The following is a 15,289-nucleotide window of genomic DNA, read 5'->3' on the forward strand; positions in this document are numbered from 1 at the left end:
CTTCCTGTTTTCTCTTCCTCTTTTCTCCATCCCCACCCCATCTCTCCAGCCCTGTCCCAGAACAGGAACAGAGACCGAGCGTTGATCATCACGATTTCCTGATGGGCCCTCTGGTTGCTCAGAGCCAGGGCCGGCCTGGCTTCTCTGGGGCACATGAACCCTGGCTGGCAGTATACAGGAAGCCAGGGCCTTTAGAGCCTCCTGGCTGAATGAGAACCTAACGAGAATAACCCTTCACGTCCTTGCAACGTTAACAGCTGCCAAAGAACTTTCTCCTGCCTTCCAGCTAACACACTGGAAAAATAAGACAACTCCTAGTGTTTTGGCCTAATAGCTCTAGTCCAGTTTAGATGGACAAAACATCAATTTGGGAGTTAGATATGAGTTCATGCCTGGTTCTGCACCGAACTCTCTGTATGACTCTTCAGGGCACTCTAGTTCTCTCTAGCTCGGTTCCCTAACCCTTTGGAAAAATGGAGTTCCTGGTACCTTTAGCAGAATTTTTGAGGACAAATTAGGAAAATGTAAGGTTCACCTGATGTGCCTGTTAGATATTATTTGCTTAACAAATGTGAGATCCCTTCTTTGGTTTTGGTTTTTGGCCCAGAGGAGTGGCTGTTCAAATGTTTGGTGTTCAGAAAAATCACATAATAAAACAACAAGGTCCTACTGTGTAGCACAGGGAACTATATTCAATATCCTGTAATAAACCATAATGGAAAAGAATCTGAAAAAGAACATACATGTGTGTGTGTGTGTGTGTGTGTATAACTGAATCACTTTGCTGTACACCAGAAAGTAATACAACATTGTAAATCAACTAGACTTTAATTAAAAAAAAACAAGAAAGATCACATAATAAATGATAATCATGGGAGGAAAATCCATGTCTGTTCCTGTGTTTTCATGAAACATGGAGAGAGAGACAGACAGACAGAAAGAGACAGAGAGATAGAGACAGAGAGAGACCAGGAGACCTAGAGGCTGGGTGCACATACATCTATCATTAAAAAACCAAGTCCACCCACTGCTGTGCCCACAGGTCCCACTATTCCATAACAGCATTTTTCTAATGAGATAAAGGAAGAATCCTCCCAACCCCATGCCTGAGGTGGACTGTTTTACTCAGCTCCCAGGAGTAAAACTACAGAAACAGCAATGTGGAGAAAAGCGCCACCTCTCGTCTTGAAAATCCGTTAAATAAAAGACTTCTATTCAGGGTCAGTGACCACTTGTTTGAGAAGCCAGCCCAATCGTGTGGCTGCTTTTTTAAAAAATTCCAGAGACCAGAGAGTCAGAGACACATTCCAATCTGGAATCTCATCCCGAGCGGCTAAACCCTTGAATGAAGCTCTTTTCTTCTCTGAGCCTCAGTTTCCTCAACTACAGAAGCATTAGACAAGGTTATTGCATTTCTTCCAGCCCTAGGAATCTGTGATTCTGGGACTCTCTCTGCTCTCCTTAAAAGAATGTATTATAATGAGAGGAGAAGAGGAAACGGCCTCTCCTGGTAACACCACTTGCATTCCCTTTCTGCAGGTTATCACTCACCAAGGACAGAGAAACCACAGGACTCTCGGGGACCACAGCCCTGATTTAGGGAGCCAGACTTGTCTTGGCCAAACAGCTGCTCATCTGGTTCGTTCCATCAGCCTGGATTGGTGAATCTGAGTCACAAGGGAGATCTCCAGGTAAGAATCAACTGTCTCTGCTTATGGCCAGCAGCACGGTGACGACCAACATCGTAGTGCAGAGAATCTGCGATATGCAGGCTTACGGGATACCTGCAAGTATCGGGGATGGTCCTTCCACCAGATCTGTCATCTCTGATTGGAAGCCATCCTTCCTAACACCACATACATGTACAAGGAAAAAAACCGAAAAGCAAAAAAAACAAGGACATAATGAAGAATTGATGTGCACTTCAAAGTAGCTGTAATTTCGAAAGTGCTTAAATGTCCCTGGGTTCTATAACTGCATTCTGAGTGGGAGCTGTTGCTATCTTCAGTCTTTTTAGTGTTTAGGCAGGAAACAGTCGCTTGGAACTACATGCAGGGGGAGAGCAGATTAGAGCTGTTGCTGGAGGTCGCTTTGTCCCTGCAGAATGCATCTGAGGGCTTCTTTCTGGCCATCCAGACTGAGACCAGCAGGGAGAGAAGTAGCCCACCTGGCATGGAATTTAGGTCTCATGCCGGAAGTCTGGCTGGCATCTCACTTGCTGTAACATTTTTAGAGGTAAATGCAGCTGACTTTAGAGGTAAATTCGGCACTGTGGTGCCCCAGCCTCGGATCGCCACTCCCCTTGCCCTCTTCCCTCACTGCCAGCATGTTGGTTCTCTCCCTCTTTCACCTTCTCCCAGTTATGGGCACTTTTCTTCTTATCAGGAAGGAGAGGGCCACACCTACTTGAACTTCATCATTGAACTTGGACCTGACACGGGCTGACATCCCTCTCCAATGACTCAAGGTCCGCTGACTTCAGCTCCTTGGACTTTGTTGTATTAGCACATCTCCTCTAAGCTGGCCCAGGGCACCCACACATCCAAGGTCAGGAGTCACGAAGGAAGTGACAGTACACTGAGATGATCTCACACCTGTTACTCTTTCAGCGGTTGCTGCAGTGACCATCTGCTCTCCTCTCCTAAAGCTCTTCTTTTGCATTTAGATATCCTGATTTTCCCTCAAAACTAAAACCAGAAGCATTTCATGAAGCTGAGAATCACCTGTAAGACCAGGTGATTTCTCAGGTATTTTCCAATTCTGAGTTCCTGGGATTATTTTATCCCAGACTTGGTCCTTATACCAGATTCTCATTCTTGAGGGGAACAGATTTATCTTGTGCTCCCTTCCTTTCTTCCTCTTGTGGTTTCTTTCCCCAGAGGGGTCCCTGAGCTGTAGCGTACTTCAGAGGAAGGAGAAGAGCTTTGGAAATTAGACAGACCTGACTTCACATCTCAGTTCTGCTATTTATCGGTTGAGTGATTTTGCCTAGATCGTTGTAAATTCCTGAGCTTCTGTTTCCCCGTCCACAAGATGGGGACAGTCCTCCCTGTGTGGCGGGCTTGTGGTGAGGTGCATTAGCATAGTTTCTTGCTTATAGTAAACCTCAAAAAATGTCAGCTTAATCAGAGGTATTTCAGTACAGCTTTGAGCCCTCGTTGGGTTGCATTTGAACCTGTGCCTAAAGTCTAGGGACAGACCTTGTCTACACACGCAGTTAAGGAAGCCCAGAGCTGTTAATCTTTTTTTTTTTTTTTCTTTTTGTGGTATGCGGACCTCTCACTGTTGTGGACTCTCCCGTTGCGGAGCACAGGCTCTGGATGCGCAGGCTCAGCGGCCATGGCTCACGGGCCCAGCCACTCCGTGGCATGTGGGATCTTCCCGGACGGGGGCACAAACCCGTGTCCCCTGCATCGGCAGGCGGACTCTCAACTACTGCGCCACCAGGGAAGCCCAGAGCTGTTAATCTTGATTTCAGAGTTCCTCTTCAATACCGGCCCGCCCTCACCTCGCCTTGGCCAGATCACCCTCTGTGGTTCGGCCATTTGAAGGTTTGCCCTGTTACATCCAACCTCAGGTCTCACCACCCTCCCGGGCTGTTGAGTCCATCCTTTGTCCCATCGGATAGTAGCTGAAAACTAACTCACCCCCAGCAGCTTTTTCACTTCAAACCAGTGTACTTCCAAGACCCAGAGGAATGTCCTCACAGTTGGAGCCAGCTGATTCGGGAGCAGGTGTCCTGGCCCCTCAGCGAGACAGTTAAGTTTCAAGCACATGTTCATCCAGGCCCACAGCACTGGCTTTCTTCCATGACTGTGGACTGTTAGCTCTTGTGGGGCATTCATTTCTCCAGCCATCCGTGCGTTCCACAAATATGTATGGAGCATGTCCTACGCAGCAGGGGTATTCTTGGTGTTAGGGATCCACACGAAACAAAACAAAGCAAAAAACAAACAAAATTCCTGTTCTCTTCAAGCTTGCATTCTAGTGGGATCAGGGGAGTGTCAATAAATAAATAAGCGTATATTATACCAGGTAGTATTAAGTGTTATGGAAAAAATAAAGCAGAAATAATGATAATAAAGCCAAGTCAGAGTGAGAGGAAGTTGGGGGAACAGGCATTGCTGTTTTAGGCAGGATACCAGGGAAGGCCCCCCTGATTAGGGGTCATTGGAGCAGGACCCGAGCAAAGCGAGGGAGGGAGGCTTGAAGGAAAAAGGGAACAAAGGCTCTCAGGTGGGAATGTTCTTGGGCTTCAAGGAACTGCAAGAGGATTGGAGTGGAAGGAACGAGGGACAGTGGAAGGAGGTGAGGACAGAGAGAAGTGGTCAGATGGTGCAGGCCTCATGAGCCACCGTGAAGACTTGGGCTTGTATGTTCTGGTTGGCTTTTCCAGAGAATCCTGTACCCTTCCTCCCTCTTCCCCAGAGAGTCTCAAAGGCTTCATCCCTAAAACATCCTGAAATAGAAATAAAGATGGATGTTCTTGACCAGTAGAGTATTTGCCATTCATTCCAAAACCCGTATTGGTTACTAGGTACTGACACTCTGGAGGTAAATGAGACTTGGCCCCCCTGTCCTAGGAGCCCGTGGCCCGGCACCGGTTCAAGGCTGCTTGGAGAAGATGCATCGATAAATCAGGTCCAAGTGAGCAGTTGTCCTAATTTGGTCATTGTGGTACCAATTTGCTACAGTAGGAATTTCCCCTGGGACCTCCCACAGGTCACTGGTACCAATTCTCTTGGAATTCATCCACCTAGACTATTGCCAAGTCTGGCCTTCTGGGTAGAGGGAGGACCAATCCATTCAACAAACATGTGAGTGCCTATTCTGTATCAGCGCCAGTGCTAGACACCGGGGAAAAGGATGCTGAGATTCAGCTCCTGCCCTCAAGTTGTTTATGGTTTCACTAGGAGGCCTGCTAGACAGCACCCCAGCTATCAGTGTTCTGATCAGAGTGGGTGTGAGGGACCAAGAGGTGGGGTGCTTGAGGTAGTGAGCTCCCCGTCCTTGGAAGCATGTGAGCAGAGTGAGGGGCAGAGCCGGAGAAGCTTCCTGGGGACACGCTGTCTCCACTCCGTCCTAGAGATGAGGGGTGGTCCGCTAGGTGAATATCGGGGAGGGTGAGAAACTTCAGGGAAGGTCTCCAGGTAGAGGACAAGCATACACGAGGGCTGCCTCTTGGAGGGACTCGCTGTGGCTGTGCAGGTGAGGTGAGGTGAGTCAGAGAGGGACTCACTCAGAGATGGAAGCTGGGAGGATTAACCAGGGACCTTGAATGTCGAGCTGAGAGAGTTGAGTCCATTCTGAGGACAGCTCAGAGCTGGTAACAGGGCTTTAAGCAAAGATGGATGGCAGTTGCAGTCTTACAAAGCAAAGGGCCGAATTTTATTTGACCCTCTGTTCTCTAAAGTGCATGTTTTATATCTACTCCTTGTAATATTGTAACAGTTTCCTCAGCTGTAAAATGGGTTCACACAGATCAGCCGAATGGGAGGTTGTGAGGGTAGATACATGGCCTTTCCACCCCCAGGGCCCTGGGGAGTGGTAAGTGCTGACAGCACTTCATGTGCAACTTGTTGCACAAATTGCTGGTGAATGGTTAGAACAGGAGCCTTTTTTCTGATGCGAGAAAGTGGCTAGCAACAGTCCATGCTATTCTAGTAGAAATGATGGCATTTAGATCTTGATCTGGTTTTTTTTTTCTGGTCAGAAAACAAATACCCATTTCTGAAACCCTCTCTCTGCCGAACACTAAAATAAGAGTGTTCTCTTTAAAATGTGCACATTCATTAAAAGATAATACCTGAGCCCTCACCATGCCCCAGACTCTGTGCTAGGCCTGGAAGCATCGAGACAAGTCAAGTCCAGTCAGCCCCTCCAGGAGTTCATAAGCTCATGACGAAGACAGAGGAACCAACAGTCATGGGAGCAGGTGGTGGGCAAGAAGCCCCGGCATGAACACAGTGATGTGGGTGCAGAGAGGGAGCCTGCCCTCTGCCCAGGCAAGTCAGGGAAGGCTTCCAACAGGGGCCATGTGAGCTGGGCACTAAAGGATGAGTAGGAGTTGGGATCTGGGAAGGAGTACAGAACAACACTGTCATCAACTCAGTTCTCTGTGACGGCGGTGGGGAGGAAATAGCCAGGGCATCATCATGCACAGATAATGCCTCAGCTCTGCTTTTAAAACTCCGCCAGTCGCCATCCTCCCACCTCGTTCCCAGCGGTGACTGAAAATAATCAAATTGACTAATTTGAGTTCATCTCTTCTCCGACGCTATGGAGGTGTTAGTGAGCAGAATAGGGTAAGGGTTGGGGGGCCAGAAAAGAAGTAGAAAGAGGAGAAGGAGGAATCCATTTCCATCATCCAGAAACACTGATTGAACAGCATAGCTGTCTGGTGGCAAAATTCAACTTTACAGAGACCTGGGTCTGCTTCTTCGCAGTGAAAACTGCAAGAGATTTTTAAAACTGTATCTGTCCTTCTACCTTTCTCTTAGAAAAAAAATATATAGGTGTGTGTGTGTATATATATATGTGTGTGTGTGTGTGTGTGTGTGTGTGTGTGTTATGTATACGCACATTCTTGTGTATATGTGCATAATATATATGTAAGTGCGTAGATACGTGTATATGCGCATTTATATTATATAGAATTTACTCTAACCTAGCACAGAGCCTGGTGCCCATGACCTCCAGTCACACTTGCTGGTTGGAGATGGGTATGTGGTTTAGAACTGACCTTGCTGACCTGTACACGTCCCCATATGTGCCAGAGTCTCTAAAGGTCATGGCACTGGATGCTCACAGGCACAGCAGAAGGGAGTCTTGGTGTCGGCTACAGAAGAGGAGACTGCAGCTCAGAATGACGAAGCATCTTGCCCAAGGCCCACAGCTATTAGGTGGTCAGGATTCAAACCCTCTTCTAACTGTCCCTCTTCCACTGTATATGCTATGCGTCACCCTATCTATAAATGGGTGAAGCTTCCAGTAAACCAAGGAGGAGATTCTACAACTAAGACTTGCCCTTGGAAGGGTCCCTCAATTAGGGCTTCAAACTGCAGAGCTGGGACGACCAGTGGCAACTCACCAGAGTCAGGGATGCACGTGGCCGGAAATGCTCTGTGGATCCCTCCAGCGCTGGCAAGCACTCTACACCTCGGCCTGCAGGGGAGGGAGAAGGGAGGAAAGAAGGAAGGGAGGGAGGGAGGGACGGAATGACAGGCATCAGGGTTAACTTGGGTTCTAGTCCAGGCCTAGCACTGACTCACCTTTGACCTTGGACACCCCTTCCCTTCTCCATCATCACTAGGAGGGTGTTGGGCTTGATTGTCCAACTTCCATTTCTGAACTCGTCCCCAAGGACAGTCCTTGAATCCTGCTGACTCCCCACGTCGTGCCGGGGGACCCCAGTGTAGGACTGGAATTTGCATCATCACCACCAGGAAGCTCTCGAAGGTGAGAAACCAAGGCCCTCACCTCCTCATGGACGGCCAGGCCTCCACCAGCCCTGGAAACAGAACAGCTGAGCCGGTACAGAGTAGAAGGATGGCTCGGCTGTACCTCATCCTCCCAGCCTTCTGCTGGGAGCCCCCGGTGTAGCTGCTGCCCTTGCTCAGTGCCCTCTTCCAGCCCTCCGGCCTCCTTGCAGCTCTGTCTTCCAACCCAGAGAAGGGTTGGAAAAGAGGAGAATCAGCTTGGAGTGTTGGGCTCCGCCCTGATGGCAAGCTTCCTTTCTGTCTTGGGGACCTGTAAGCTGCCAGTCCAGGAGTCCCAGGAGGGAGACTGCACCTGACCTGGAGAGCAGGAAGGAAGCCAGGGGTCAGGGGCACGGTGCACACTGGCAGAGAGAAGAGTCCTGCAGAGTCGTTCATGTGATCGCAGGCCTGGCCATCAGTGCCCCGCAGGACCCCTTTCCCCACGTATCGGCTCTTTCCGCCCTGACCCGGCTGCTAGCCAAGCAAGTAGGGCAACGGCAATCTACCAATTTTCTTCAGTTACCGTAAGGTGGATACAAGGAGCTGGACGTGTGATGACATTTGCAAAGGCCCATGTCCCTAGTTCTAAGGGAGGCCACATGGCACGGTGTACATCAGAGTGGGCTTTGGGTGAGATTTGCTTTCACTGGGGTTGTCGTGAGATGCTGTGTCCTGCCGTGGTTATAGCACAGACTGCAGCTGGACAGCCTGGGCTGGGACCTTCCTCTGCCGCTTCCAGCTGGTGAGCTCGGGCTGACCGGACGTCTCATCCAGCTTGTCCTCATCTGCAGAACGAGAGCCCACAGGACCTGCCACACGAGGCTGCTGTGATCAGGGATGTGAGTTCATGCACGTAAGGGTGCAGAGTGGTACCTGGCCCATAGTCAGGGCTCAGTGAGTGTTCGCCGATTTTATTTTGATCTAAAGCCTCTAGAATCGAATATACTATTCCGTTCCTGGGCTGTGCTGTGGGTTCAATCGTTTACTGGCTGTTTATTAAGCATCTCGTGGGTGCAGAACTCGTCCTAGATGATGGCGTTTCAAAGCCGGAGTCGGCAACATGATAAACACAGTGAGACGTCACTCCTTCTTTGCCATTGGGACAAGTGAAGCCTTGTAGGAGACCAGAGGCTGGAGAGTTCCCTGAGCCAGGTGGCTTCTCAGAGGAGCTGGGGGGCCTGGAGTGAAGGGGGGGGAGATGGAGGCCTGAGCCGAAGGCTGGACAGCGGGTTGAGAGAAGGAGGGAGGAGTTGACTAAGGATGATTAGGGAGGGGTGCCATTCTGAGTGGGAGACTGGGAGAAGAGCTCAAGAGGGTGGAATTCTTGAGAGTGGTTTTCTGGTGTTGGTGTGGGCGGTAGGCTCTGCTTTAAGCCTTTTTGGTGTGAAGTGCCTGGGGCCACCAGGTGGAGATCCATCCCCTTTGCCCAGCTCCGGTGTTAGTCGAGGCAGAGGGCTCAGGATGAGCCAGCAAAGGGCCCCCATCGCATAGGATGGAGCAGGCCCCTCTGCTCCCGGCAGAGCGAGCACAGGCCCCTCTGTGTGCGGCCCGAGAGCCCTGGCCGGGCCTCCTCCTTGAAGGGCCTGACAAAGACTGGCTTGTTCTCCCCTGACATCAGACCTCGCCCTCAGGATTTCTCTGTTCTTCTGGGGCAAGATCTCACACAGTGATAATAGAGTGAACGGGAAGAGGGAGGAATCAAGTGAAAGCTGTCTCAGGCGTCACCATGCCAACCCGCTCCCCTAGCTGAGGGTAGGAAGAGGGCGCCTGCCGCGTGTGCCCTGCGCATCTTCCAGGTCACACCCCTGCAGGGACAGCCCTGAGCTGCGGGCATTCTGGTTGGAGCCGAACGGGAGCTGCTTGTATTGGTTCCGAGAGATGCTAGCTGCCTGGTCAGTGACGGACAAAATATTAGTGAGTCACATTACTTAATGGCTGCATACAATGGGTGGATTGTTTTCTGTGTGTGTGTGTGTGTGTGTGTGTGTGTGTTTTAGCTTAAGTATTGCATTTAAACACCTGGGTTTTCTATTTTAACAAAGATTTATAGTGAGTTCTGCCTTGGAAATTTCATAAAAGCTTACTATTTAGCGGGATCTGTGAGATCACCTGCTCTTGAGTCTGTCTGACCCTCTTTTCAGATGAGTGAACGGAACCCGGGAGAATGGGAGACAGGAGTAAAGCTTTTATAGGCACCCAGGATTCGGACCCTGTGTGACAAGTACTCAGCATAAGACCCCTAGTGAGGGCTTACTCTGCTATCCCTGCTTACTTTTTGAGCTTTGACATGTGCCAGATGGGGTCAATAAATGAACTCACTCGTAAAACAAAATGAATATGAAACCAGTCCAAGGGGAACCGCTAGTTTCATTTATCTTAAAATAATCAATCCTAAAACAACCGTTTACTTGTGAGATACAGGAAGAAAAGGGGATTTGACACCGGAACTCCACATCCTTGGTCCAGTGCAGTGGTTCTCAAGCTCATGGCCAAGGCCATAGGCTAGTAAGTGGAAGGGGAGCCCGTGTCTCCACTGTCTCTTCAGTGCGTTTCCCACACTCCATACTCCACTTCATCAAATGACCTGGGATTGCTTTATTTAGCTGGGTTCTCAGCTGGTAGGAACCGCGGAGCAGTCCCAGACCTGGTGCTTGAGTAACAAGTTGCTGTCTTCAAGTGGAATTTAGAAATAGCCTAAACAATACTTGATCTGTCTGTGAGGACTGAGAGCCCTCTAGCAAATGCACGGCACAGCTTTCAAATTTAGTCATTTGTGGCCACAGACACCAGCCCGGGAACCCCGGCTGCAGGGTAAAGTTCAAACCAGGGTAGTGCACGGTTGAGTCATCAAGAGCACGGCCGGGTTTGAACATAAATCTGGAGCTAAACTTGGGAAGGTTGTTCGTTTGGTTTAACTGTGGTCTTGCTGGATCCATCCAAACAGGGAAGTTCCACTGTGACTGTGCTGCCTTCTCTGTGTGTGTTGAGTTTCTTGCAGGGGCATCGTCTGTGAAAGCAATGCTGTACTTCTGCACGCCTCTCTGTCTATAAATACAGGGCGGGGTTACCGATCGCTAACGGAGGATCCCCCGCTCTCCTAATTTACACTTCCAGAGTGTTTTCCAGATCCAAAATATAATTTTAAGTGGACATTTCACCAAAATGAGCTGTCGTAATTCATTTTGATAAGCTTGGATAAGATTTCAGCATTTTCTTTCTTTCTTTTACTCTTTACATTTTGCAACTGGAGTCGGGTTGATTCAGCCACCAGACAGATGTTTCCCTGGTTGGAACGCGTGATTTAAGACATTAGGGGAAGAGGCAGGGGAAGATGATTACTAAGCCAAGTGGCTGAATCTATGAATTTTTCTTTCCCAAATGTCGTGGCTCCGTTTCCCGCAAAGTGGTCAAGATCAATGCTTTTGAAATGACCTTGAACAGGAATGAAGTGAGTTAGTGTGTTAAGTAAGCGCTGGGTACCACAGCTGCGAATTTGAACCCTTTTTACTACTAAGAATAAATATATTCAGGGCATTGAAACTGATCCCCCTGCTTTGTCCCTTTTCCAAACTTCTGCTTTTGTACTAAGTACCTACCCTGACCAGGTCTGGCATTTTTAACGTGAGATGAGCACGCCCCTTAGTGGAGAAAGTACTTAACTGCAAGCTCTTAACATTTGCCCAAAGAAAAGCTCTCGGTTTTTACAGAAATATATCGCTTTAGTAACTCTTAAAGCCAAACTACTTGTCTACGTTGGAGGGTTATCGTGAGAATTAAATGCGATAATTTGTGGGCAGCACTTAAAATGGCACTGAGTGCAGGAATGACAATCAACTGCTATTATCACGCTTATCCGAGAATGAGGATTTGGGAAGCAGGGGGTTGAGTGACGTCATTTTGGGAGTCTTCAGGATTTCAGCTTCAGGGCCCTCTGTGCCCACACTGTTACGTATTAGGAAAGGTGAGTGAAGAGTAGTGGACAGGATTTACCTGGGGCAGGACCCACTGCCCCGAGGCGGAAAGCAGTGCCGGCCACTTCAGAATACAGGCCTCCCCACCGTGTAGTGTAGGGATTTGGATTGAAAAGAGCATCCACGCAATGCGATTCCACCTGCACTTGAAGAGGAGGCACTGTTCCTTTGCCACGCCTGTCCCTGACCTTGGATTTCTCCCGGCTCAGCCTCCGGACGCTCAGAAGTCTCCACGGGCCACCCTCTGTGAAAATGACTCCTAGTGGCGGGAGATGTCTTTTTCAGAAGTTAACGTGGGCATCGTTCAGGCCGTATTCTGCTTTTCTGATGACTCAAGTTTTCTTTCTTTTAATTGTCAAGCATAGGATGAGACCCCTATGAGTCTGTTTCTTCATGTGCCTGAAGCTGGTTACATCTTTATCAAACGAGATGTGAAAGTGGGGAAACGATTTGCCTTCCCTCTCTCCTTTCTTTCTTCCTTCATCCCTTTCTTCCTTCCTTTCATTCCTCCTTCTCTCTCACTCTTTCCTCCTCTCCCACCAGCCCCTCCTCTTCCCTTCCCTCTTGCTCTAAGTGGATGATTGACAAGAAGTCCTTGGGTATAGATTTTGGCATCCACGCCATCTCTGGTCCACTCACTTTTTCATTTATTCGGAAACATATTCCCTCAACAGCCTACTCTGGATTCAGACATAATCCAGCCCCAGTTCCGGTGCTGGGGGTATTCCTCCTTTAAGAGGAGAGGCAGGCAGGTAAGCAGGGGTGACAGGACCGTGGGGAGGTGCTGGGAGAGGGCTCCCGGGGCCGTGGGGAGAGGAGCGGAGGGCAGCGCGTCCCCCCAGGACTGGCACCGGGAGCACGGCAGGCCCCAGGCTGGTGGTGGATGTAAGTTTGCCTGGCAGAGAACCACCTTTATAGTGGGTTTAAAAGCCACCTAGGAGGGGCTTCCCTGGTGGCGCAGTGGTTGAGAGTCCGCCTGCCGATGCAGGGGACACGGGTTCGTGCCCCGGTCCGGGAGGATCCCACATGCCGCGGAGCGGCTGGGCCTGTGAGCCATGGCCGCTGAGCCTGCGCGTCCGGAGCCTGTGCTCCGCAACGGGAGAGGCCACAACAGTGAGAGGCCCGCGTACCGCAAAAAAAAAAAGCCACCTAGGAAAACCGGGTCCCACCACTTCATCATAACCAGGAGACTGGGATCTGCCAACAGGTCTCAGGGCCAGGCCTATGATAGCTGTCCCTCCAAAGGCCTCTCAACTCCAGCCACCGAGAGTGTGATCTCAGCCGTGGGGGACCTGGGGTTCCCTTCGTCCCAGCCCCAGGCCTCACTGACAGTTTCTCCCTGGCCTCCCTCCCACTCCACAGCCCCCTCCTGCATGAAACCCTCCCAGATCCTTCCAGCCGGAGGATTCCTCTCCTCTCTTCCACCTTCTTCCCAGATACCAGTCCTCACTAGAATCTTCCACTCGTTACAGCTGTCTTTAAACATAGCCTCTCACCCTCACTGGATGGTGCAGGGACTGTGGCTCTAGTTTCTAAAAAGAGCAAATGTTCATGCAGTTGCTCCTTTGACCGTGCACCCACTTTCCTGGACTCTGTCAAGGACTGTGCTGGGTGTGGAGGCTGGACCAATGATTAAGACCTGCATTCAGGAAGCTGAGCAGACACATATGAATATTATATTTTTGTTAGAAATATATACAGGATACACGGGGTGTATATATTAGGGCCATAAGAAGGAAGAGGCCAGTTCTAAGGGAGAGGGAGGGGTGTTGGATTTGGGTGGAGGTGGGGATCAACTGACTCAAATCACACATAAAGTGAAATGTAGGTGGATAGATCACCCGGCAGAGCCAACAGAGTTTTGCCAACTAAACAGAATCTTCAGTGTTACTGGTAATCTCTAGAAATATTGAAAGAATTTATTACTTATTTCAGCTGAATGCTGCTATTTCCTGGGCACAGTAAGTAGACTTCCAAAGCCTTGGGAATTAACAGCATCATTTCACCATCTCTTGGAATTGTTTTGAAAGCCAGTGGACGTAGCTTTGGTGTTTGCCAATTATCCCTAACCTAGCGGGCTAATGTTACAATTATATTATTATCGTAACTGCAGTGAGATCTGATTTGGGCTCTGAGGGCTGAGACTGTGGCGGCTTTTCAATTGCTTCTGGAATTCCAAAGGAAAAGAGTCTGAATTAGAGAATGTCATATTAGACCTCTGAATACACGTGATAGATGAAAGCTGGCTGCCCAAGCCTTGCCTAATACAGGTACTTTGGGACCCGCTTTATCAAATATATGAAAATTAGTTGTAGTTAGCCTGTCTGCGTATTTCATGATGTTTGATGCTTCGGAAGTACAAAAGGGCTTGAGAACAATTTCCCTTTAGTAGTTTAAGTGTTCTACCTGATTTCTGAATTACTGCTTTGTCACAGAGGTAAACTCTGGAGTACTCCCTGAGTGCAGCAGTGGCCAATTTTGAGATAGCATGGTGCTGGGAATCTATCACCACCATCCTTCCCAAATAGCTGGAAATCCAAAGGGCTTCAAGAAACAAGCCAGGGATGCTCTGTGGAAGTGCCGTCAAGGCGCAGTTCTGTTTCTTAAATGGAAATCTCATCCCATTTCTAATTACCTTAGCTCCTGGTGTGGCTTTAGGTTGCCTGAATACATTTCTGGAAATTGTTGGACATTCTCATTGCATTAAAACCTCAGGATGTTGGAACGAAGAGGAGTTTCCCAGGTCATCTAGCCAGTCCTGGTTGGTTACAGATGTGATAAGGATGAGACTCAGACGGAGGGAGTGACCGTCTCCAAGGTCTTGTAGCAAGCAAGTGGCTGAAAACAGATTAGGACAAGAGACAGTGACTCCCGTGCATTTGGTGGCATTACAGAGGCGTTACAGTCGCGGTAGCTTCCACGACCTTCAGGCCCCAGGGTTACATAACAACTGCCTGACCCGCCCAAGGCACCGAGCTGCATTTCTGCCCTGGAGTTTCCTTGCTTCTGCTTTCTGGATTCAAAGTTCCTATATAATTAGTCTTCAGTAGATTCTCCTGACCGTCTCTCCCTCTACTTTCCCCCCAAAACACACTTTCTATTTTAGAGGTTCATGCTGTACCTCATTAGGACCAGGCTCACTGACCATGCACTTTCCCATCCCGTGAAAGGACTACTTCTCCCCTTTTCTTACCCAAATAAGAGTGTCTGACCAAAATAACAGATGGCCTGAGAGCCTCTCCTCCCACGGGCCTGGAGGAAGAATCTTATGTTTGGATGGAAGAGAAGCTCCAGGGGATCATGGGAGTCGTGTTTATGAACAGATGACTTCCTTCATTCCACCTGTATGTATGGAGTTCCTACTGTGTGTCAGGCCCTAGTCTGGGATCTGGGGGTATATATGTTAATGGCGATAGAGATTAAAAGTAAACCCTGGACAGAGGCCTAAAGAAAAACCATGCAGATATATTGGGGGAAAGCATTCTAGGACTAAGGACTAGCAACGGTCCTGTGGCAGAAACACATGTGATAAGTTCAAGAATGAAGAAGGGGGAGAGGCCAGAAGCTGTGAGTAGCCCAGCGATGGAGGGGAGTTGTACGAGATGAACTACCTTGGGGTAACATCACCTCGGGCCTTGTTGACTGTGATAAGAATCTCGTATTTTACTCTAAGTGACACAGGAAACCATTGAAGGGATTTAACCAGAGGAGTGACATGCTGAAACTTTTGAAACATCATTAGAATGGCCAGATGGGTAATTGACTGAGTGATTGGGAACTGGGGAATCTGTTTAGGAAGTGAGTATGATAGTCTTGGCAAGAGATGGGATGCCTTGTGGG

At 49.2% G+C, this 15,289-nt stretch overlaps 1 protein-coding gene across 1 annotated transcript in view; it reads left to right on the plus strand.

The window, feature by feature from the left end:
- Positions 1–1,540: 1,540 nt before the first annotated feature.
- Positions 1,541–15,289, plus strand: part of CYRIA (CYFIP related Rac1 interactor A) — a 58,262-nt gene continuing 44,513 nt past the window's right edge. The window contains exon 1 of the mRNA XM_065890930.1: positions 1,541–1,691. The gene's annotated coding sequence lies outside the window, so the exon portion shown is untranslated. The remainder of the gene's footprint in view (positions 1,692–15,289) is intronic.

Source organism: Phocoena phocoena, chromosome 14 (assembly GCF_963924675.1).
Source record: "Phocoena phocoena chromosome 14, mPhoPho1.1, whole genome shotgun sequence".
NCBI classification, from domain to species: Eukaryota; Metazoa; Chordata; class Mammalia; order Artiodactyla; family Phocoenidae; genus Phocoena; species Phocoena phocoena.